Genomic DNA, 24,672 nt, shown 5'->3' with positions numbered 1-24,672 from the left:
ATTGGCGCATCCTATGGATGCGCCATTTCTGGGGCGGCTGACGGCTGGTGTTTCTAGCCTGGGAGGGGGCCAATATTCATGGCACCCTTCCTGGGCTATTAATATCAGCCCCCAGCTGTCTGCCTAGCCTTTGCTAGCTATTAAAATAGGGGGGACCCCACGTCATTTTTTTTGGGGGGTCCCCCATTTTAATAGCTAGTAAAGGCTAGGTATTCAGCTGGGGGCTGATATTAGTAGTCTGGGAAGCTCCGTGGGTATTACCCCCTTCCCAGGCTTCAAACATCTGCCCCAGCCGTCTGCTTAACCTCCGCTAGAGACGAAAATTATGGGGCATCCCACGCCAATTTTTTTTTTAAATAAATCCTTTATTTTAACACTAAATGACATTTGAGGAGTTAATAAAGATGCAGTCCCTAAATTATTATTTATTTTTTAATTAATTTTTCCCAAAAATTTGGACGTGGGCTTTGCCATACTTTTGTATGCCAGCCAGGTACAGCATCCAGCTTCTATGAACGCGCATTTTCTGGGGTGGCTGCGGACTGCAATTTGCAGTGGGGGGGAGGGCCAGAAAGCTTGGATCTCCCTGCGCTGCAGATTCCATCCCCCAGCTGCCTAGTTGTACCTGGCTGGACACAAAAATAGGGAGAAGCCCCACGTATTTTTTTTTTTAATTATTTCATGAAATATTTTTTTTAAAAAAAGGGCTTCCCGATATTGTTGTGTCCGGCCAGGTACAAATAGGCAGCTGGTGGTTGGGGGCAGCCCGTTCCTGCCTGCTGTACCTGGCTGGACACAAATATAGTGCGAAGCCCCACGTCAATTTTTTTTTAATTATTTCAGGAAAAACAGGAAATAATTTAAAAAAAATTGATGTGGGGCTTCGCACTATATTTGTGTCCAGCCAGGTACAGCAGGCAGGAACGGACTTCCCCCAACCACCAGCTGCCTATTTGTACCTGGCCGGACACAACAATATAGGGAAGCCCTTTTTTTCTTAATTATTTCATGAATTTCATGAAATAATTAAAAAAAAAAATACGTGGAGCTTCGCCCTATTTTTGTGTCCAGCCAGGTACAACTAGGCAGCTGGGGGCTGGAATCTGCAGCGCAGGGAGGCCCAAGCTTTCTGGGCCCCACCCGCTGCAAACTGCAGTCCGCAGCCGCCCCGGAAAATGGCGCGTTCATAGAAGCGCCATCTTCTGGCGCTGTACCCAACTCATCCAGGGCCCTGGTGCGGTGGCTCACTGGGTAATAAAGGGGTTAAGGCCAGCTTGGCATTATCAGCTGGCCCTAAGCCCGAAATTCATGGGGTCACGCCAATATTAGACATGACCACCATGAATTTCTAGTAAAGTATTTAAAAAAAACACAACACCCAGAATAAAGTCCTTTAATTGAAATAAACACACAATTCTTTATTGTTCTAAATTAAACCATACCTACCATCACGCCCATTCCAGCTGAAGCCAGCGATCTCCTGCAATAAAAGAAAAATAATAAACCAACCTCATCCTTACCTTCCCATGGATCCCACGACAGCTTCAGCTCTGCTATATCGAGATGACAGGCTGGACCACAGCAGAACGCTGCCATCCAGCCTGTCATCCCGCAGACACTGAGAAGCGCAGGCATGCTTGCGCTCCTCAGTGTCTCTCTGTGACGTCATCCAGATGAGCCGAGGTCATGTCCAATGAACTCGGCTCACCTAATGCACGTCACTGACAGCGTGGGAAAATTCTCCTGCACTCAGCGCTTAAGCGTGAGAATTCTCCCACGCTGTCAGTGACGTGCATGAGGTGAGCTGAGTTCATTGGACATGACCTCACCTCATGCACGTCACTGACAGCGTGGGAAAATTCTCACGCTGAAGCGCTGAGTGCAGGAAAATTCTCCCACGCTGGTAGTGACGTGCATGAGGTGAGCTGAGTTCATTGTCGGCTCATCTGGATGCCGTCACAGAGAGACACAGGAGCGCAAGCATTCCTCCGCTTCTCAGTGTCTGCAGGATGACAGGCTGGATGGCCGCTTTCTCCTTCGGTCCAGCCTGGCATCTCGATGTAGCAGAGCTGGAGCCATCGTGGGAACCATGGAAAGGTAAGGATGAGGTTGCTTTATTATTTTTCTTTTATTGCAGGAGATCATTGGCTTCAGCTGGAATGGGCGTGACGGTAAGTATGGTTTAATTTAGAACAATAAAGAATTTTGTGTTTATTTCAATTAAAGGACTTTATTCTGGGTGTTTGTGTTTTTTTTTTTAACTTTGACTATGGGGTTAGTAATGGGGGTGTCTTATAGACGCCTCTCCATTACTAACCTGGGCTTGATGTCAGCTGGTATTATAAGCTGACATCAACCCCAACCCTATTACCCCACTGCCACCGCTACAGGGCAGTGGGAAGAACGAGGCTAAGTGCCAGAGTTGGCGCATCCTATGGATGCGCCATTTCTGGGGCGGCTGACGGCTGGTGTTTCTAGCCTGGGAGGGGGCCAATATTCATGGCACCCTTCCTGGGCTATTAATATCAGCCCCCAGCTGTCTGCCTAGCCTTTGCTAGCTATTAAATTAGGGGGAACCCCACGTCATTTTTTTGGGGGGGTCCCCCATTTTAATAGCTAGTAAAGGCTAAGTATTCCGCTGGGGGCTGATATTAGCAGCCTGGGAAGCTCCGTGGGTATTACCCCCTTCCCAGGCTTCAAACATCTGCCCCAGCTGTCTGCTTAACCTCCGCTAGAGACTAAAATTAAGGGGAATCCCACGCCAATTTTTTTTTAAATATATCCTTTATTTTAACACTAAATGACAAGTACAGTAAGCAACACTGTCACTGTACTTCATATATATGTGACTGACATGTTTCTATCTATCTAATCTATGTATGATTCTCTATTCCTTCTATTCTAAATTGTCGGGTACCGCTGCTGAATTGCCGGCCGGCTTTCTTAAAGAGATGGTGCATTAAAACACTATTATTTTTTTAAATAAATCCTTTACACTAAATGACAAGTACAGTAAGCAACACTGTCACTGTACTTCATATATATGTGACTGACATGTTTCTATCTATCTAATCTATGTGTGAAGCTCTATTCTGTCTGTTATAAATTGTCGGGTACCGCTGCTGAATTGCCGGCCGGCTTTTTTAAAGAGACGGTGCATGAAAACACTAATATTTTTTTTAATAAATTCTTTGCACTAAATGACAAGTACATTAAGCAACACTGTCACTGTACTTCATATATATGTGACTGACATGTTTCTATCTATCTAATCTATGTTTGAAGCTCTAGTCTTTCTGTTGTAAATTGTCGGGTACCGGTGTATGCGCTGATGAATTGCCGGCTTTTCGCATAATACATTCTACATTATTCTTAGTTGTTTTACTTCATGTAGAATTAACCTACAAGGAAAGAAAGGGTTTATTTTCATTCCGATATTTCTGTCCCATTGACTTGCATTGGTTTCCGGTATCGGAATCGGCGATATCCGATACTTTTTGAGTATCGGTCCGATCCAATCTGATACGATATTTCCTGATATCGGAAGGTATCGCTCAACACTACTGGTGAGGTAAGATTCCCCAAACAATCCTTCTGAGTTTTATTTTAATTAATCCTGTATGCCTCATTGACAATTTTTTTAGGGTATTTTTTCATCATAAATCTTTCCTTTAGAAGATCAGATTGCTGTTCATAGTCCAATTCCCTCGTATTATTCTTTCTAATACGAAAGAACTGGCCATAGGGGATATTGTTCTTCCATTTGGTATAATGGGCACTCCTGTAATCCAAGTACCCATTCACATCTACTGATTTGAAATGAGTCTTGGTGATTATTCTGTTATTTTCATGCATAATTTCAAGATCGAAATAAACTGCTTTCTCTTTCTCTATATTTGTGACAAATGATATGCCCCAAGTATTATCATTCAGATCTTTAACCAATAGTTCAGCATCCTCTCGGGTACCGTTCCATATGATGATCAAATCATCAATATAACGTCTATATAGTATTATATTCTGTGCATATCTGGAGGAGCACAGGGGTGATAGGGACTCGAATAGCCCCATGAACAAGTTAGCAAAACTTGGGGCTACCCGTGTCCCCATCGCGGTCCCGTGTCTCTGTAAGTACAACTGGCCCTCAAACTCGAACAGATTATGTTTGAGTATGAAGTCCAGAGCCGTCACAAGAAATTCTACCTGTTTTTCAGGCATATTTCCATTTTTTTGTAGATAATATTTAGTCGCATTTTTTCCTAACTCATGATGTATATTGGAGTATAAGGCATTTACGTCCAATGTGATTATCCAGTAATTTTCATTCCAAGATATTGTGTTTAATTCATGGATTAGCTGGGTAGAATCTTTAAGGTAAGAAGGTAATTCCTTAACATGTTCTTGGAGATGAAGGTCAAGGAAGTGAGATAGAGGATTAGTCAGGGAATTAATCCCTGAGATGATGGGGCGTCCCAGAGGGTTGATAGGGTCCTTATGGACTTTAGGCAAATGGTAAAAAAAGGCAGTGGAAGCCTCTTTATTAACTAAAAAATTCCTTTCCTTTTTATTCAGAAGTTCCCACAGCAATTAAAGATATAGAACTCACAATATGATTAGATTAATGTAATATGATTATTCTTTTTTTTTTTTTTTTTTATTTATTTATTTTTATTTATTTATTTATTTATTTTTGTGTTGTGTTTTCTCTCATAAGAAAAGTTTTTCTAGTAAAAGAAGCATAATATAATAGTCCTAATATGATCACTGAATATATGTTGTATGTGTGGATAATGCTATAGATTTACATTTTTTTATACATGCACTCATGCTGTATACACGCAAATCAATGTTTGTAATGTTTTTTATGTGTGTGTGTTTTTCACCATGTATTTTATCATGTACTGCAAATATACTTGTAACAAAAAAAGAAACAAGGACAAGCTAAAGCTGCATACTGAAAACCACCAAGCAGCAATTAAGCTAATGAAGAACCACCAGGTCTTGACCATTTAACATAATTAATTTATTCAAGTGAACCTATATAGACTATATAACTCTAACAGACTGTAAAGCAATATCTTACCTGAGGAAGGCTATTCTGTACCAATATATAGCCGAAACGCGTTGTTCTATGAATCTTTTTTAATGATGATTTTTATCTAAGTAAATTTCTGAAGACTTTTAATACCTCTGCCTGGTGCCTGTCTACTGGGAGCGCTGACCTGACTGGATGAATCCTTTCATTTTCTCCTGATTTCCCAGTGAATGCATTTTTCACCGTTGAAAGCAATGCAATAGTGCAAAAATGCATCAAAAACGCTACGTGTGAACATAGTCCAAGGTGTGGAGGAGCATTTTTGTTTTTGTATATTTATTTTGCCTTATATTGAAATCATTACCCTGGAAAGGATGTTCCTGAACATATTTCCCAGCTTTCATTTTTGTATGTTTTATTGTGAGTCCGTAAAAGTGGCGTAATACCTCTGACAACGTTGTTGACAGCAGTGACCTGGGAGTTAGAAATGGTTCCAGGGGTCTTCCCCATGCTGTTCCCATGTCATTTGAGCACTATTCCCATCGATTTGGTCAATTTTTAGGCCATCTGCAGGCTGCCGGGGGGTGCTGCTGGAAAAATACTCGAGTTTCCCATAGACTTACATTGGGCTTGTTACTCGGTCCGAGCATTTGAGCATTCCAATTTGCTTGACTCGAGCAACGAGTACCCCAGCAATTTAGTGCTCACTCATCACTAGTCCCCTTCTCTGATTCTAACCAGATTATAGTCTTCCCTTAAATTCAACTTGGAGAATACCTTAGCTCCTACAACCTGGCTGAACAAATCTGAAATCAGAGAAAGAGGGTATGGATCATCGATGGTAATTTTATTTAATTTCCAGAAATCTAAACAGCGACGTAGACCGCCATCTTTTTTCTACATGAAGAAGAACCCTGCCCCCACAGGTGAAGATGAGGGCCTTATGTGTCCCTTCTATAGACTTTCTGCAATGAAATCCTTCATGGCTTGTCTCTCAGGGCCAGAAAGATTAGACAGTCTGGACTTCGGTAGTTTGGCTCCGGGGGTCAGGTTAAAAGGACAGTCATATGCACGATGAGGAGGCAAATCCTGACACCCCCTCTCAGAAAAAAAGTCCTCAAAACCAGACAGAACAGCAGTTAATATTTCCATAAGAGACTGTAGAAAGGGAAATATCTAAACAGTTTTCATGACAGTAATCCCCCCATTCAACAATCTCCCCAGCTTGCCAATCCACCAACGGATTATGTTTCACTAGCCAGGGGAGACCCAAATCAATTGGAGTGGGAAGACTGTCCAGGACATAGCAAGGGATTATTTCACAATGAACCAAACTCAACCTCAGTTTTACATTAAGTAGAATCTGAGTAAATGCTTTCTGTGCAAGTGGCGCTGAGTCGATGGCGAAGATGGGAATAGGCCTAGCTAAAGCACAGTAAGCAAGACCATGAGTTTTTACATCAACCATGCTGACTCCGGCTCCACTGTCAACAAACATAGAAATTTTCTCGGTTTTGCTCTCTAGCACCACCTCTGCTGTCAGGACAAACCGCAAACTGCAGGATGGCAACAAATGTATTCCTCGCTTATCCAACTCCAGACAACTAAGAGTTAATCGATTCTCCTTTTGTTTAGGAATTGAAGGACAGGTCCCAATAAAATGTCCCTTTTTCCAACAAAAAAAACATACGCCTTTTCTCTTGTGAATCTCCAGGGAAATGTATGATGCAGAGGCACCCCTTAACTGCATGAGTTCCTCTACCTCCCCAGTACTGGTTCACTGCCAGACCGCTCCCCCAGCAGAGGTACATAACCCGGAACAAGAATGCCCCGGAGAAGATGGTCTCACCCGTCTACCCCGAAGACATCAATCAAGACGTTTAGCCAATGACATGGCAGCCTTCAAGGACTGAGGGGTTTCATATACTGCCAAAGCATCTTTCAACCTTTCAGTAAGCCCCTCACAAAATTGGCTTCCAAGGGCTGAGTCATTCCATTTAGAATCCGTTGCCCATCTGCGAAATTCAGAACTGTAAGTCTCCACTGACCAATTCCCCTGATGAAGACGACTTAGCCTAGATTCGGTCATGGTCAGGGTCATAATAGATGAAGGCCAGAGCCCCAAAAAACCCTTTAATAGACTGGAGACAAACCGAATCCTGTGATAAAGAAAAAGCCCAGTATTGTGGATCTCCCTGCAAGAGTGAGATCACAATTCCTACTCGTTTCTCCTCACTTCTGGAGGAGTAAGGACCAAGTTTAAAATACAGTTTGCAGGCCTCTTTGAATACAAAAAACTTGTCCCTACCTACTAAAAATCTGTCCAGGAGGGCAACCTTGGGTTCAGGTTGGACAGGCCTACCCGCAGAGACCCCGACATTAGCGACCTGTAGCAGCTGATGCTGTTGCTGAACCTCACTGCGGAGTTCATTAAGCTCCAGAGACAAACAGTGCAGCCGCTCTGCGAGCTCTGCAACTGAACACATACCAAGGGAGAAAGAAAAAAAAAACACACACAATTAAATCCAAGTGTCAGTTTTTTTTTTCTCTAAATGTGCATGGCTGGTGATAATGTCACACAAGGTGTGGGAAAGACTAAGTGCAATACAAAGGGAAGAGGGGAAGGGAGCCCAGACTCTAGGGATAGGGGGGAGTGGAGATGTCCTAAGCTGATCTGATATCACCCTGTCTCCCCTACCATCCCCATATTGGTTCTTCACAAAATCGCCGTACAGGAACCTACCCCTGTATTTCCCTAGCGCTTGGCCCTGGATAGGGAAGAGGTGATGAGCACTAGTCAATCCCCACTAACAACTAAAGACAACAAGGTAGACAGACAAGAGGGCAAAATAACTTAGCTTGAGCCAACTTCAGAGAGATAACACACATGTCCTGTTGGCACCAGAGAGGAAGTAAACAGACAGCACTCGCTCCAAGCTTTCATAAGGAAACATGTGAATATCACCGGCACCGCCCTGCAGCAAAGTGAAACTATTTAAACACCCAGGCAAGGGTGTCAATTAGAGCAGGAGGGAGGCAGCCGCTGGGTCCTAGAGTGAAATAGCTAAGAAGATGTCTGTAATGCCAAACGAATATGGCCTTATAGTATGGTATTAGTCAGCGACCAAGTGTGAATAGTTTGAACAACACACTATTGGCAGACTTTAAATAGAGTATAATATTTGGCACACTCCCAAAAATGTCAGAATTATTACCACAGTAATATCGGATCACCTGAGATGATAGAAAAGTTTCTCTGCTTCCACAATACAGCAATGCTATTAAAATCAAAGAAATCTGGCTGTATGCAGCTAACAAGCATATGGAGCAATAAAATGGTGTATTATATTGCTTTTCAAGCAAATAATAATGATTAAGAGCAAAAAGAATATTAGCCCTGATATCTAGAGCTATGGATTTCAGTAACAGCAGCAGACAGAATGTGCAATGGACCCTATTCTACTCTGTACGCTCTCCACAAACTTTACCTGCCTAACTCCTGCTGTCACTAGGATTAATATTTATCTGGATTAGTCCTTAGAAAGACTGCTAGTTGAGATGTGTATTGCTCTGGAATACCAAACTAAATAAACTGCCAATTCTCTCCCTAACTCAGCAGCACCTCTCCCTATTCTGCTCATCTGAAGGGTAGACTATGACGAGCATAGGGTCACCGGGTCTTATATAGACCCAATGATGCTATGCGGCCAGTCAATCACTGTAATGTCACAATCAACATGGCTGCGGCATTACAGTAAGTGGCAGGCAATCCCCGCATGTTTATTCGCTGCCTAAACAGCGCAAAACATGAGGGTCTGGGACTCAAGCTCCCGGCCGAGAACCAAGGAAGTACTTGCTGAGCGCCGAGCATCACGAACAGTTGAGTACCGAGTACCGAGCAGTTGCGAGCACGCTCACTCATCACTAGTGATTAACATTAATATAATAAACATTAATGCAATAATAACAGCATTTCACAGACATGAAAACTCTATTTCTGTCATTCAAGATGTCTAATATTGATGAGTATGGGTTTGGAAAGATGTGAGCTCTTTTTTGGCAGGGAGGATTTTTTAATCTTTTTTCTTGCTTTCTCATATTATACGTATATATGTATCATTTTAAAAAAATATTTATTTTAATATGGGAGCTTACATTACCATGATCTTTATATTTCCTTCAATCCCCATATACTAGTCACGGATATGTGACCAAATTGTAATAACCTAAGAAATCACTGTTAGTTATTTCCAAGTATTTCCTAATATTTCCCCATTTCTTTAAAAACTGACAACCAATTTAATTCACATAATATTCAGAAATCGGTTAATAATGCTGTTATGTGAAACATACTTTGTACAACATTATATAGAAAAGTACTGTTAAATTCATTTGAGGTTTTTGAAGTGGACAACTGTAAATAGATACTGTTTTTCCATAACGGAGTTTACATTTTAATGCATAATTCATGTCCTTGATAGTTGTATTATAATAAGCAAGCATTGTTCATTTCAATATTGGTCAGCAAAATATGTGTGCTTATTGTCTAAAAATCATTTATTAGTATCATCATATTCTTTTGATTAATGATTTAATTATGAACAAAAAAGAACGTTGCTAACTTTTTTTTTAAATAATTACCATAAGTTGCCTCAGCAACATTTACTTACTGTCTGAAATGTAAATTGTGATATAATGTAAATGCTAGTATAGTCATCTTCATTAATTTTTTACCATTATCTACTTCTTTTTTCTTGTGAAATGTTGCTGGCTAAGTCTCAAGATGGCATTATTATTTTGGCCTTTTGGCCCTGGAATATTTTTCTCCTGGGAGTTTATAAGAGCTTGGATTTTTAATCTTTTTGTTCCAAAGTTTCTTTCCCTAGTATGTGTTCCTTATACATAGGGATGACTCAGCAGTAAGTACATCAGTAGTCTACTCTGCACATTAAAATTTGATCGGAGATTTATATTTTACAAACTCCAGTTTCTAACTGAAGAAATTGTATTGGACATACGGAAATGCATTTCTGACTTTAAATACCTGCGATGTACAAACAAAAACACACTTAAAAATATTTATCTTGCAGTAAAAATTTTGCACTGTGTGGAAAAAATTTGAAACACTGATTTAATATAAAATGTGAAAAAGATTATTTAAAATACTTAAAACATGCAATTACAGTCATTAATTGTGAGATTCAATGTTATTAGAATTTCATTAAATTTAGTATAATACCTTACACATTTTTGGTGTGTGTTTTTCTTGTGTAGATAATATCTTAAGGGTTTCCTGATGCCAGGAAAGTGAATGAGATTACTGAAGTCTCCTGCACATGTTGCTTATTTTTCCTTGCAGATTTGATGCAGATTTAAATCTGCAGCATGTAAATTCTTTCAGTGTTTTTGCTGCAAATTTCATCCCTACTGATGAGTGGGGAAAAATCTACAACAAAAGTGCATGTAAAAAAAGGCTGCAAAAACGCAAAAAAAGTGCCTATTTTAAGCAGTATTTTTCCTGCCAAGAGATGCAGAAATGGTACAGACATTTCTACTGCAAATACTTAAAGTGTGCACATACCCTTAGGCTATGGTCACTCAAGCTATGATTTGTTCTTCCAAGAGAGTTGGGCCAATTATGGTAATGACACTCTGCTTATACTCCGATCTGAGTTTGAGCCGAGTGTCAGTTTGCTATAAATTGATTTTCCTGGATGAGAGAATCATATCACGGGTGCAGAGAAGACAGAGAACTCAATTTCTCCATCTTCTCCATCTTCTCCATTGTTTGTGTCTGTGGAAATCGGGCTGCACTCGGATGTCATCCAAGTACAGTCTGCAGTTTTTCACGCACCCATAGACTTGGATGGGTGTGCATGATCCGATCTGCGGAGCCATTCACAGAATGCTGTGATTTTTTTCACAGACGGAGCCAGTCCATAGAAAAAAAACACAGATCTGCACTGCCCCATAGTATAAAAATGGTCCAAGTGCTATGCTATAAAACATCGGATAGCACTTGTCCAAGTTATATGCTCATGTGATCAAACCCTTAGAGTTTAGTTGCTTCTGCATTTAAGTAGATTTTAGGGATATTTTCAGGTGCCATGAGCAAAAAAATAATTTAAGGAGTATAGGATGGACCTGAATATAACCCCACATTTCCAAGTGTTTTTATTGTTCAGGAGCTATAGAGGTAATATTCACGTAGACTCTGATCATACCTTCTATTAGGCAATTCAGTTTATTTGTTCCATTCTAGGGTTCAAATATGGTATTAATTTAGAGGATATTCAAGCTATTTATCCAGTAAAGTTACCAACAACATAATGTAAACCAGACAGAGCCATCATTTCATTGCCAATGTAAAGTACCAGCTTCATTCTCTACATGAAGTACAATTCCCTAATCCTAGAATGCAACAGAGAAACTGAATGACCTAATGAAGGGGTGAACCGAGCCTTTAAATCTTTGTCTGACAATCGGGCGTGGCTTAGCAAAAAGGGATCTGTCCCATGGTATAACAGATTTTTGTGGTAATTTCTGGCAAAAATTAAGCTAGCTAATAAGTGGTGTAAATTTAGACTAGGAAGTCTAAAGATGAACCAGATTTATCACTCAGCATGAACCACTCTGTCAAGCTGGAGCAATTAAAGGCTATCAAGTCTAATTCTTTACTGACTGAGAATTACCATAGACAGTATTGATAAATCTATTCCACTGTATTGAATGTACAAAAGCAGTAACATAAATTAAACTATACAAATATGGTATCCCTTTAATTGTACTAACCCACAGATTAAAGTTAGAACTGAATAGTGTGGCACGGTGAAAATTTTAAATAGTAAAAAAACAGCAGAAGTACTGTTTTTTTTCTATTTCTTCCTATACAAACTTAATAAAAATGTAGGTAATAAGTTCTATGTGCCCCAAAATGGTACCACTAACAAATTAATCTAATCATAATTAAAATCCCTCATGGGGCTACATCAACAGAAAAAATAGCATTTATTTTCTTCAGTTCCAAAATCACAGATAATTCTATGACAACTCAGTGAGTGCAGTAAATTGTATTAGATGTTTTCTGTATTCCTATGTAACACTAATTTTACAACCCTACATCTAGTGGTGGATACTAGATGTTCTGCACACTATATACACTGATCAAAAAAATAAAGGGAACACTTAAACAACAAAATATAACTCCAAGTAAATCAATCTTCTATGAAATCAAACTGTCCACTTAGGAAGCAACACTGATTGACAATCAATTTCACATTCTGTTGTGCAAATGGAATAGACAATAGATGGAAATTATTGGCAATTATTAAGACACTCTCAATAAAGGAGTGGTTCTGCAGGTGGGGACCACAGACCTTATCTCAGTACCAATGCTTTCTGGCTGATGTTTTGGTCACTTTTCAATGTTGGTTGTGTTTTCACACTCGTGGTAGCATGAGACGGACTCTACAACCCACAAAATTTGCTCAGGTATCTCATCCAGGATGGCACATCAATGCGAGCTGTGGCAAGAAGGTTTGCTGTGTCTGGTCTGTCAGCGTAGTGTCCAGAGGCTGGAGGCACTACCAGGAAACAGACCAGTACACCAGGAGATGTGGAGGGGGCCGTAGGAGGGCAACAACCCAGAAGCATGACCGCTTCCTCTGCCTTTGTGCAAGGAGGAACAGGAGGAGACTTGCCAGAGCCCAGCAAAGTGACTTCCAGCAGGCCACAGATGTCCATGTGTCTGCCCAAATGGTTAGAAACTGACTCCATGAGGGTGGTATGTGGGCCCGAAGTCCACAGATGGGGGTTGTGCTCACAGCCCAACACCGTGCAGGACGCTTGGCATTTGCCACAGAAAACCAGGATTGGCAAAGTCGCCATTGGCGCCCTGTGCTCGTCACAGGTGAAAGCAGGTTCACACTGAGCACATGTGACAGACGTGACAGAGTCTGGAGACACCGTGGAGAGCGATCTGCTGCCTGCAACATCCTTCAGCATGACCGATTTGGCAGTGGGTCAGTAATGGTGTGGGGTGGCATTTCTTTGGAGGGCCGCACAGCCCTCCATGGGCTCGCCAGAGATAGCCTGACTGCCATTAGGTACCGAGATGAGATCCTATACTGGTGCATTTGGGCCTGGGTTCCTCCTAATGCAGGAGAAAGAGAGACCTCATGTGGCTGGAGTGTGTCAGCAGTTCCTGCAAGATGAAGGCATTGAAGCTATGGACTGGCCCGTCCGTTCCACAGACCTAAATCAGGTGGAGAACATCTGGGACATCATGTCTCGCTCCATCCACCAACGTCACGTTGCACCACAGACTGTCCAGGAGTTGGCAGATGCTTTAGTCCAGGTCTGGGAGGAGATCCCACAGGAGACCATCAGCAACCTCATCAGGAGTAGAGATGAGCGGTGTTCGACTAGAACTGTTCGCCAATCTCAAATTCGAGCTGTTTTGGGCGGTGTTCGAGTTGTTCGACGAACCCGAACGATTTGCAAAAAATTCGGCTGTTCGAGGTTATGTTCGATAACTGTTCGTGCACCAAAAGCGTGTCCTGCATGTCTGGCGCTATTTAGAGCACCAATCATGCAGGGATTGTCTGCCACTCACTGTAATGCCACAGCCATGGTGGTTGTGGCATTACAGTGATTGCCCAAATCGATGGGAACAGTGCCAACAGTGAAACATGAAAAGCCGGCAATTCAGCAGCGGCATACACCTGTACCCGACAATTTAGAACCGAAAGAATAGAGCTTCACACATAGATTAGATAGATATAAACATGTCAGCCACATATATACGAAGTACAGTGAAAGTGCTGCTTACTGTACTTGTCATTTAGCGTAAAGGATTTATCAAAAAAAATAATAGTGTTTTCATGCACCGTCTCTTTAAAAAAGCCGGCCGGCAATTCAGCAGCGGTACCCGACAATTTATAACAGACAGAATAGAGCTTCACACATAGATTAGATAGATAGAAACATGTCAGCCACATATATACGAAGTACAGTGACAGTGTTGCTTACTGTACTTGTCATTTAGCGTAAAGGATTTATCAAAAAAAATAATAGTGTTTTCATGCACTGTCTCTTTAAAAAAGCCGGCCGGCAATTCAGCAGCGGTACCCGACAATTTATAACAGACAGAATAGAGCTTCACACATAGATTAGATAGATAGAAACATGTCAGTCACATATATATGAAGTACAGTGATAGTGTTGGTTACTGTACTTGTCATTTAGTATTAAAATAAAGGATTTATTATTAAAAAAATTGGCGTGGGGTTCCCCTTAATTTTAGGCTCTAGCGGAGGTTAAGCAGACGGCTGGGGCAGATGTTTGAAGCCTGGGAAGGGGGTAATACCCACGGAGCTTCCCAGGCTACTAATATCAGCCCCCAGCTGAATACATAGCCTTTACTAGCTATTAAAATGGGGGACACCCCAAAAAAAATGACGTGGGGTCCCCCCTAATTTAATAGCTAGCAAAGGCTAGGCAGACAGCTGGGGGCTGATATTAATAGCCCAGGAAGGGAGCCATGAATATTGGCCCCCTCCCAGGCTAGAAACACCAGCCGTCAGCCGCCCCAGAAATGGCGCATTCATAGGATGCGCCAATTCTGGCACTTAGCCTCGCTCTTCCACGCTGCCCTGGTGCGGTGGCAGGGGGTAATAGGGTTGGGGTTGATGTCAGCTTATAATGCCAGCTGACATCAAGCCCAGGTTAGTAATGGAGAGGCGTCTATAAGACACCCCCATTACTAACCCCATAGTCAAAGTTAAAAAAAACACAAACACCCAGAATAAAGTCCTTTAATTGAAATAAAGACACAATCCTTTATTGTTCTAAATTAAACCATACTTACTGTCACGCCCATTCCAGCTGAAGCCAACGATCTCCTGCAATAAAAGAAAAATAATAAAGCAACCTCATCCTTACCTTTCCATGGTTCCCACGACAGCTTCAGCTCTGCTACATCGAGATGACAGGCTGGACCGCAGCAGAACGCTGCCATCCAGCCTCTCATCCCGCAGACACTGAGAAGCGCAGGCTTGCTTGCGCTGCTCAGCGTCTCTCTGTGACGACATCCAGATGAGCCGAGTTCATGTCCAATGAACTCGGCTCACCTCATGCACGTCACTGACAGCGTGGGAAAATTCTCACGCTGAAGCGGTGAGTGCAGGAGAATTCTCCCACGCTGTCAGTGACGTGCATAAGGTGAGCTCATGTCCAATGAACTCAGCTCACCTCCTGCACATCACTGACAGCGTGGGAGAATTCTCCTGCACTCAGCGCTTCAGCGTGAGAATTCTCCCACGCTGAAGCGCTGAGTGCAGGAGAATTTTCCCACGCTGTCAGTGACGTGCATAAGGTGAGCTCATGTCCAATGAACTCAGCTCACCTCCTGCACGTCACTGACAGCGTGGGAGAATTCTCCTGCACTCAGCGCTTCAGTGTGAGAATTCTCCCACGCTGAAGCGCTGAGTGCAGGAGAATTTTCCCACGCTGTCAGTGACGTGCATGAGGTGAGCCGAGTTCATTGGACATTAACTCGGCTCATCTGGATGCCCTCACAGAGAGACACTGTGGAGCGCAAGCAAGCCTGCGCTTCTCAGTGTCTGCGGGATGAGAGGCTGGATGGCAGCGTTCTGCTGCGGTCCAGCCTGTCATCTCGATGTAGCAGAGCTGAAGCTGTCATGGGAACCATGGAAAGGTAAGGATGATGTTGCTTTATTATTTTTCTTTTATTTCAGGAGATCGTTGGCTTCAGCTGGAATGGGCGTGATGGTAAGTATGGTTTAATTTAGAACAATAAAGAATTGTGTGTTTATTTCAATTAAAGGACTTTTTTCTGGGTGTTGTGTTTTTTTTAAATACTTTACTAGAAATTCATGGTGGTCATGTCTAATATTGGCGTGACCCCATGAATTTCGGGCTTAGGGCCAGCTGATAATGCCAAGCTGGCCCTAACCCCTTTATTACCCAGTGAGCCACCGCATCAGGGCCCTGGATGAGTTGGGTACAGCGCCAGAAGATGGCGCTTCTATGAACGCGCCATTTTCCGGGGTGGCTGCGGACTGCAATTTGCAGCGGGGGTGGCCCAGAAAGCTTGGGCCTCCCTGCGCTGCGGATTCCAGCCCCCAGCTGCCTAGTTGTACCTGGCTGGACACAAAAACAGGGCGAAGCCCCACGTCAATTTTCTTTAAATTATTTCATGAAATAATTAAGAAAAAAAGGGCTTCCCTATATTGTTGTGTCCGGCCAGGTACAAATAGGCAGCTGGTGGTTGGGGGCAGCCCGTTCCTGCCTGCTGTACCTGGCTGGACACAAATATAGTGCGAAGCCCCATGTCAATTTTTTTTAAATTATTTCATGAATTTCCTGAAATAATTTAAAAAAATTGAAGTGGGGCTTCGCACTATATTTGTGTCCAGCCAGGTACAGCAGGCAGGAACGGGCTGCCCCCATCCACCAGCTGCCTATTTGTACCTGGCCGGACACAACAATATAGGGAAGCCCTTTTTTTCTTAATTATTTCATGAATTTCATGAAATAATTAAAAAAAATTGAAGTGGGGCTTCGCACTATATTTGTGTCCAGCCAGGTACAGCAGGCAGGAACGGGCTGCCCCCAACCACCAGCTGCCTATTTGTACCTGGCCGGACACAACAATATAGGGAAGGCCTTTTTTTCTTAATTATTTCATGAATTTCATGAAATAATTAAAAAAAAAGTACGTGGGGCTTCGCCCTATTTTTGTGTCCAGCCAGGTACAACTAGGCAGCTGGGGGCTGGAATCTGCAGCGCAGGGAGAACCAAGCTTTCTGGGCCCCCCCCCCGCTACAAATTGCAGTCCGCAGCCACCCCGGAAAATGGCGCGTTCATAGAAGCGCCATCTTCTGGCGCTGTACCCAACTCATCCAGGGCCCTGGTGCGGTGGCTCACTGGGTAATAAAGGGGTTAGGGCCAGCTTGGTATTATCAGCTGGCCCCAAGAGCAAAATTCATGGGGTCACGCCAGTATTAGACATGACCGCCATGAATTTCTAGTAAAGTATTTAAAAAAAACACAACACCCAGAATAAAGTCCTTTAATTGAAATAAAGACACAATTCTTTATTGTTCTAAATTAAACCATACTTACCATCACACCCATTCCAGCTGAAGCCAACGATCTCCTGCAATAAAAGAAAAATAATAAACCAACCTCATCCTTACCTTTCCATGGTTCCCACGACAGCTTCAGCTCTGCTACATCGAGATGACTGGCTGGACCGCAGCAGAACGCTGCCATCCAGTCTGTCATCCCGCAGACACTGAGAAGCGCAGGCATGCTTGCGCTCCTCACTGTCTCGCTGTGACGGCATCCAGATGAGCCGAGGTCATGTCCAATGAACTCGGCTCACCTCATGCACGTCACTGACAGCGTGGGAAAATTCTCACGCTGAAGTGCTGAGTGCAGGAGAATTCTCCCACGCTGTCAGTGATGTGCATGAGGTGAGCTCATGTCCAATGAACTCAGCTCACCTCCTGCACGTCACTGACAGCGTGGGAAAATTCTCCTGCAATCAGCGCTTCAGCGTGAGAATTTTCCCACGCTGTCAGTGACGTGCATGAGGTGAGCCGAGTTCATTGGACATGAACTCGGCTCATCTGGATGTCTTCACAGAGAGACGCTGAGCAGCGCAAGCAAGCCTGCGCTTCTCAGTGTCTGCGGGATGACAGGCTGGATGGCAGCGTTCTGCTGCGGTCCAGCCTGTCATCTCGATGTAGCAGAGCTGAAGCTGTCGTGGGAACCATGGAAAGGTAAGGATGAGGTTGCTTTATTATTTTTCTTTTATTGCAGGAGATCGTTGGCTTCAGCTGGAATGGGCGTGATGGTAAGTATGGTTTAATTTAGAACAATAAAGGATTGTGTCTTTATTTCAATTAAAGGACTTTATTCTGGGTGTTTGTGTTTTTTTTAACTTTGACTATGGGGTTAGTAATGGGGGTGTCTTATAGACGCCTCTCCATTACTAACCTGGGCTTGATGTCAGCTGGCATTATAAGCTGACATCAACCCCAACCCTATTACCCCCTGCCACCGCAACAGGGCAGCGTGGAAGAGCGAGGCTAAGTGCCAGAATTGGCGCATCCTATGAATGCGCCATTTCTGGGGCGGCTGACGGCTGGTGTTTCTAGCCTGGGAGGGGGCCAATATTCATGGCTCCCTTCCTGGGCTATTAATATCAGCCCCCAGCTGTCTGCCTAGCCTTTGCTAGCTATTAAATTAGGGGGGACCCCACGTCATTTTTTTTGGGGGCTCCCCCATTTTAATAGCTAGTAAAGGCTATGTATTCAGCTGGGGGCTGATATTAGTAGCCTGGGAAGCTCCGTGGGTATTACCCCCTTCCCAGGCTTCAAACATCTGCCCCAGCCATCTGCTTAACCTCCGCTAGAGCCTAAAATTAAGGGGAACCCCACGCCAATTTTTTTAATAATAAATCCTTTATTTTAATACTAAATGACAAGTACAGTAACCAACACTATCACTGTACTTCATATATATGTGACTGACATGTTTCTATCTATCTAATCTATGTGTGATGCTCTATCTTTCTGTTCTAAATTGTCGGGTACCGCTGCTGAATTGCCGGCCGGCTTTTTTAAAGAGACAGTGCATGAAAACACTATTATTTTTTTAAATAAATCCTTTACACTAAATGACAAGTACAGTAAGCAACACTATCACTGTACTTATTATATATGTGACTGACATGTTTCTATCTATCTAATCTATGTGTGAAGCTCTATTCTTTCTGTTCTAAATTGTCGGGTACCGCTGCTGAATTGCCGGCCGGCTTTTTTAAAGAGACGGTGCATGAAAACACTAATATTTTTTTTAATAAATCCTTTACACTAAATGACAAGTGCAGTAACCAACACTGTCACTGTGCTTCTTATATGTGTGACTGACATGTTTCTATCTATCTAATCTATGTGTGATGCTCTATTCCTTCTTGTCTAAATTGTCGGGTACCGGTGTATGCCGCTGCTGAATTTGCCGGCCGGCTTTTTTAAAGAGAGTGTCTTCTGAGCAGTTTGTCAGCTTTTGGACACCTTTGCAGGTGTTTTCTATGTGTTTCTATGTGTTTTTGTTTGCCTGCCATTGGTTTTAACGGTGTTCGACGGTGTTCTAAGGTGTTCGACGAACAGTTCGACGAACAGTTCCTCGAACATCCCGGTGTTCGACGAACCGAACCGAACCCGAACACTACGGGAGTGGCTCAACACTAATCAGGAGCATGCCCAGACGTTGTAGGGAGGTCATATAGGCACGTGGAGGCCACACACAATACTGAGCCTCATTTTGGCTTATTTTAAGGACATTACATCAAAGTTGGATCAGCCTGTAGTGTGTTTTTCCACTCTAATTTTGGGGGCGACTCCAAATCCAGGCCTCCATTGGTTAATAAATTTGATTTCCATTGATGATTTTTGTGTGATTTTGTTGTCAGCACATTCAACTTTGTACAGAACAAAGTATTCAATGAGAATAATTCATTCATTCATTCAGATGTAGGATGTGTTATTTGAGTGTTCCCTTTATTTTTTTGAGCAGTGTATATACAGGGTTGGCCATTTATATGGATACACCTAAATTAAATGGGAATGGTTGGTGATATTAACTTCCTGTTTGTGGCACATTAGTATATGGGAGGGAGAAAACTTTTCCAGATGGATGGTGACCATGGCGGCCATTTTGAAGTTGGCCATTTTGGATCCAACTTTATTTTGTTCAATGGGAAGAGGGTCATGTGACACATCAAACTTATTGAGAATTTCATAAGAAAAACAATGGTGTGCTTGGTTTTATCGTAACTTTATTCTTTCATGAGTTATTTACAAGTTTATGACCACTTATAAAATGTGTTCAAAGTGCTGCTCATTGTGTTGGATTGTCAATGCAACCCTCTTCTCCCACTCTTGCCACACTAATAGCAGCATCGCAGAAGAAATGCTAGCACAGGCTTCCAGTATCCGTTGTTTCAGGTGCTGCACATCTCGTATCTTCACAGCATAGACAATTGCCTTCAGATGACCCCAAAGATAAAACTCTATATCAGACCTGGGGCCGCCATGCTCGTCACAGTCACTCCAGATCAGACAGTGTAGGGAGAGCTGCTGCTGTGTCAGGGAGAGATTTGATCGTGTATTAGGTAGTGTAGGGAGAAAAAGCGTACATTACACATATCCATCTTAACAAACAGTCCTTCTGAGGACTAATCCATCTGCAGAGATATCAGGCAGGCAGGGTGTATAGGCAGGCAGTGTATATAGCAGACTGCAGTGCATATAGCACAAGAGGCTCCATTCCAATTCTGCCTTCTGCTGCTTTTAGCTATTTCTATACAAAGGCCCAGGTCTCAAGGGCCAGGAATACTTTTCTTTGGATCTTAATCCTCATTATTTGCTTAAAAAGCAATCCAGAGAACACCATTTTCCTGTGCCATTTGCTTGTTTTGGGAGAGGTGCTGCTGCGTCAGGGACAGATTTGCTTGTGTATTAGATAGTATAGGGAGAAAAACCGTACATTACACATATCCATTTTTTCTGCGCCATTTGCTTGTTGGCACTGCAGAATACAGCCAGGTCCTTTCCATATTAGAGCGCTAGAAATCCAGCTATTTAAAATTGTGTTTTCTCACCGTCAAACGGATCACATATACGTTGTCCGAAAATACTGCCATTTCTGGCCTCCTTCAGTGTGTCAGTGAAGCAATTCACAGCAGTTTGCTGTTCAAACTACTTACCTACAGGCAAGGTATTTAAAACTGTGTTTTCTCCGTCAAACAGATCACATATACGTTGTCAGAAAATACTGCCATTTCTGGCCTCCATTAAAAATTTCCTTTAGTTTGTCATTGAAGTAATTCACACCAGTTTGCTGTTCAAACTAGTTACCTACAGGCCAGGTTTTTAAAACTCTGTTTTCTCCATCACACGGATCACATATACGTTGTCAGAAAATACTGCCATTTCTGGCCTCCATTAAAAATTTCTTTTAGTGTGTCATTGAAGCAATTCACCGCAGTTTGCTGTTCAAACTACTTACCTACAGGCCAGGTATTTAAAACTCTGTTTTCTCCGTCACACGGATCACATATAAATTCGCTCCAAACTCAGTCATTTGTAGTGAGCGTGGAAGATACTATCCTCCATTTAAAATGGGCAAGGCACTTGGCAAGGGACGGGGAACTGGACGTGATGGTAATGGTGCATGCAGAGGCCATGGACAAGCCAAAATTGTGCCACAACAAACACATCTTCTCGCCTGACCTTCCTGTCCCAATTTCTAGTGGACCGCAGCACACCACTATTGAACCCAGAGCAGTGTCGAAAGGTTGTTGGTTGAATAGCGGAAAATGCTTCCAGTCACTTAGCCACCACCACCACCCTGTCTTCCACATGGTCAAGTCTCAGAAGCTGTGAGTCTGGACCACATATTCCTCTCCCTGATCCTGCTTCCTCCCACCATGCCGAGTACCCAGAGACAACTGATCCCACACTTGGACACTCTGAAGAGCTGTTCACTTTTCCATTTATAGATTCAGGCCTCTCACCCGATCCACTTGAAGCGGGGCAAGAGGAGATCGCGTTTAGTGATGCCCAAATATTTGAGCAGCCATGGTCACACGAAAGCGACGGTGGGAAAGTGTCACAAGAGGTAGACGATGATGAGATACAATTGCCGGAAAGTCAGGAGGAGGACCAGGGTGCGGAAGTGGATGACAAGGTGGTGGATGATATAGTAACTGACCCAACCTGGCAGAAGGACATGCAGAGCGAGGACATCAGCACACAGGGGGAGGGAGGCAGAGCACCCCAACAGGCAGGAAGAAGCAGTGTGGTGGCCGCAGACAGAAAGCAGGCAACCGTTCCCTGTAACACCAACATGATGGAAGTTGCCAGTACAACTGTTAGGTCTTCCTTAGTCTGGTTGTTTTTTAAACACTCTGCCGATAACCCCAAAAGGCCATTTGCACCACCTGCCAGGCCAGCATCAGCAGGGTTGGTAAAACGACCAGCCTGACCACCACCAGCATGATCAGGCACATGTCAGCAAAGCACCCGACTTTGTGGGCCGAACCCCAGGGTCCAGGAACAGTGTCTGCGGGTGGCACCATTGCTTCTTCCGCTGTTGTGCATGCAAGCCAATCCACTGTCCATGGTGCATGCGAAGATCCCTCCTGCCCTGCACCTGTCGTTGCACACTCTTAAGTAGCAGCATCAGGAAGCATGCACATGTCCTTGTTCCAGCGCAGCGTTCAGTTGTCCATACGCCAACCCTTGGAACGCAAGCGCAAATATGCAGCCAATGCTCCACAGGCCACAATACTAAATTCTCACATTTCACGACTGCTTGCGCTCGAAATGTTGCCTTTTAGGCTCGTGGAGACGGAAGCATTCTGCAACCTGATGGCGGCGGCCATCCCTCGGTACTCGGTCCCCAGCCGCCACTATTTCTCCCGGTTTGTCGTCCCCGCATTACACAAGCACGTGTCTCAAAACATTAGCCGTGCTCTCAACAATGCAGTTACCGGTAAAGTCCACCTAACCACGGACACGAGGACAAGTGCTTGTGGGCAGGGACGGTACATCTCGCTGACGGCACACTGGGTTAACATAGTAGAAGCCGGGACCCAGTCGGACCTTGGGACGGAACACGTCCTCCCGATGCCAAGGAATGCGGGCCCTAGGTCAATCGGGGTTGCCCCCACAGTCTACAGCTCCTGCACCTCATCCTCCTCAGCCTCCTCCTCCTCTTCATCCTCCATCTCCGAAATGACCACATCAGTCACAAGCTGAAAGCACTGCAGCACTACCTTGGCATTGTCATGTGTGACAATGGCCGGAACTTGGTGGCGGCCCTGAGGCGAGGCGAGCTCAAACACGTACCATGCCTGGCCCAAGTGCTTAACCTCGTGGTTCAGTGGTTTCTCAAATCCTACCCGGAGCTGCCGGATCTGCTTGTTAGAGAACGCCGCCTGTGTGCCCATTTTAGAAAGTCACCAACAGCTTCCGCCGTCCTTGCCGTGTTTCAGCAGCGTTTGCAGCTTCCCGCTCACAGTTGGGAAGGATTTGTGAGCAGAAGAGGGCAGCTGTTGAGTACCAGCATCAACAAGGCCTTTGGTATTCAGTTCAGACTCCACACATAAGACCTTAGGAGTGGACATGGATGTCAGACATATGCACCATCCTCCAAAACTTTGAGGACTCCACCAAGATGGTGAGCTTCGACGACGCCATAATTAGCTTCACTATCCCGCTTCTCTGTCTTCTGAAACGCTCTCTGCTCACAATCAAAGAGGATACATTGCAGGCGGAGCATGATGAGATGGAGCAAGGAACCATACAGGGTGATTACACACAGCCAAGCCTCATCTCATCCCAACATGGATTGGGTGACAATGAGGAAAAGGAGGAGGAGGAGGAAGGACAGGAGCTAGTTTCATGCACTATAGACGGTACTACCTGCACAACTGTCATACCGTCTGTTCAGCGTAGATGGCCAGAGGACAGTGAGGAGGAGGAGGAGAGCATGGTCAGTCATCCTCTTGGTGAGGACACAGATGTCTTGCCTGTTAGTAGTCTGGCACGCATGGCTGATTTTATGTTACGCTGCTTTTCCCATGACCCTCGCGTTCTCAAAATTTTGGGTGACAGTCATTACTGGTTGGTGACACTTCTAGACCCACGCTACAAGGAGAACTTTACATCTCTTATTCCTGAGGCGGACAGGTCTACAAAAATGGGGCAGTACCAGAAGGCCCTTGTTGAGGAACTATTAAAAAAATTCCCATCTGAAAATGCTGGCGGCAGAGGGCACACTTCGTTGGACAACCTAGGAGGACAGGCGAGAGAGACACAACTTCAATCCAGCAGAGGCAGGGGAACACTGTCAAGGTTCTGGGAGAGTTTCCTCAGACCCTCCCATCGGACAGGCCCTGAGGCGCGGGGTACTCTCACAAGGAGTGCAAAGTTTGGGAAGATGCTGAGGTAGTACCTTGCCGACCGTACCAACGTCCTCCGTGATTCCTCTGTGCCTTATAATTATTGGGTATCCAAGCTGGATACTTGGAATGAACTGGCTCTCTATGCCTTGGAGGACCTGGCCTGCCCTGCCACCAGTGTTTTATCAGAGCAGATTTTTAGTGCAGCTGGTGGAATTATAACTGATAAGCGCATCCGCCTGTCAACTGAAAATGAACAAGGGCTGGATTGGGCCAGACTTCTCAACACCACCGAATGATAGCAGTGTAACATAAACTCAACCGGGTCACCGCCACTGTGACATCTCCCCTAGCAACGACCGGCCTGGAACCGAGTACCCCACGGCCCAGGGGGCGCGTCATATATACCCTCCCAGGGGTAAATGTTTGTCAGCCCATACACTTACTGCACGGGCATTACAAGTATAGGAGGCCCGCTCCTTTCTAATGGGATCATTTTTTTATGAGGCTATCCTCCACATCTCTTCCAAAGGGGCATTGAAGTGCCTCCAAATTTTTGGCAGCCCTTGCATTCACTGCATAGGCCAACACTATGGGAGACTCTCTCCTTTCTAAGGGGAATTTGTCATTACTGTGG

The sequence above is a fragment of the Phyllobates terribilis genome, unplaced genomic scaffold, assembly GCF_046119375.1.
Source record: "Phyllobates terribilis strain yellow unplaced genomic scaffold, ASM4611937v1 Scaffold_4__5_contigs__length_816908805, whole genome shotgun sequence".
NCBI lineage: Eukaryota > Metazoa > Chordata > Amphibia > Anura > Dendrobatidae > Phyllobates > Phyllobates terribilis.
Note: the sequence above shows the minus strand (reverse complement) of the source record.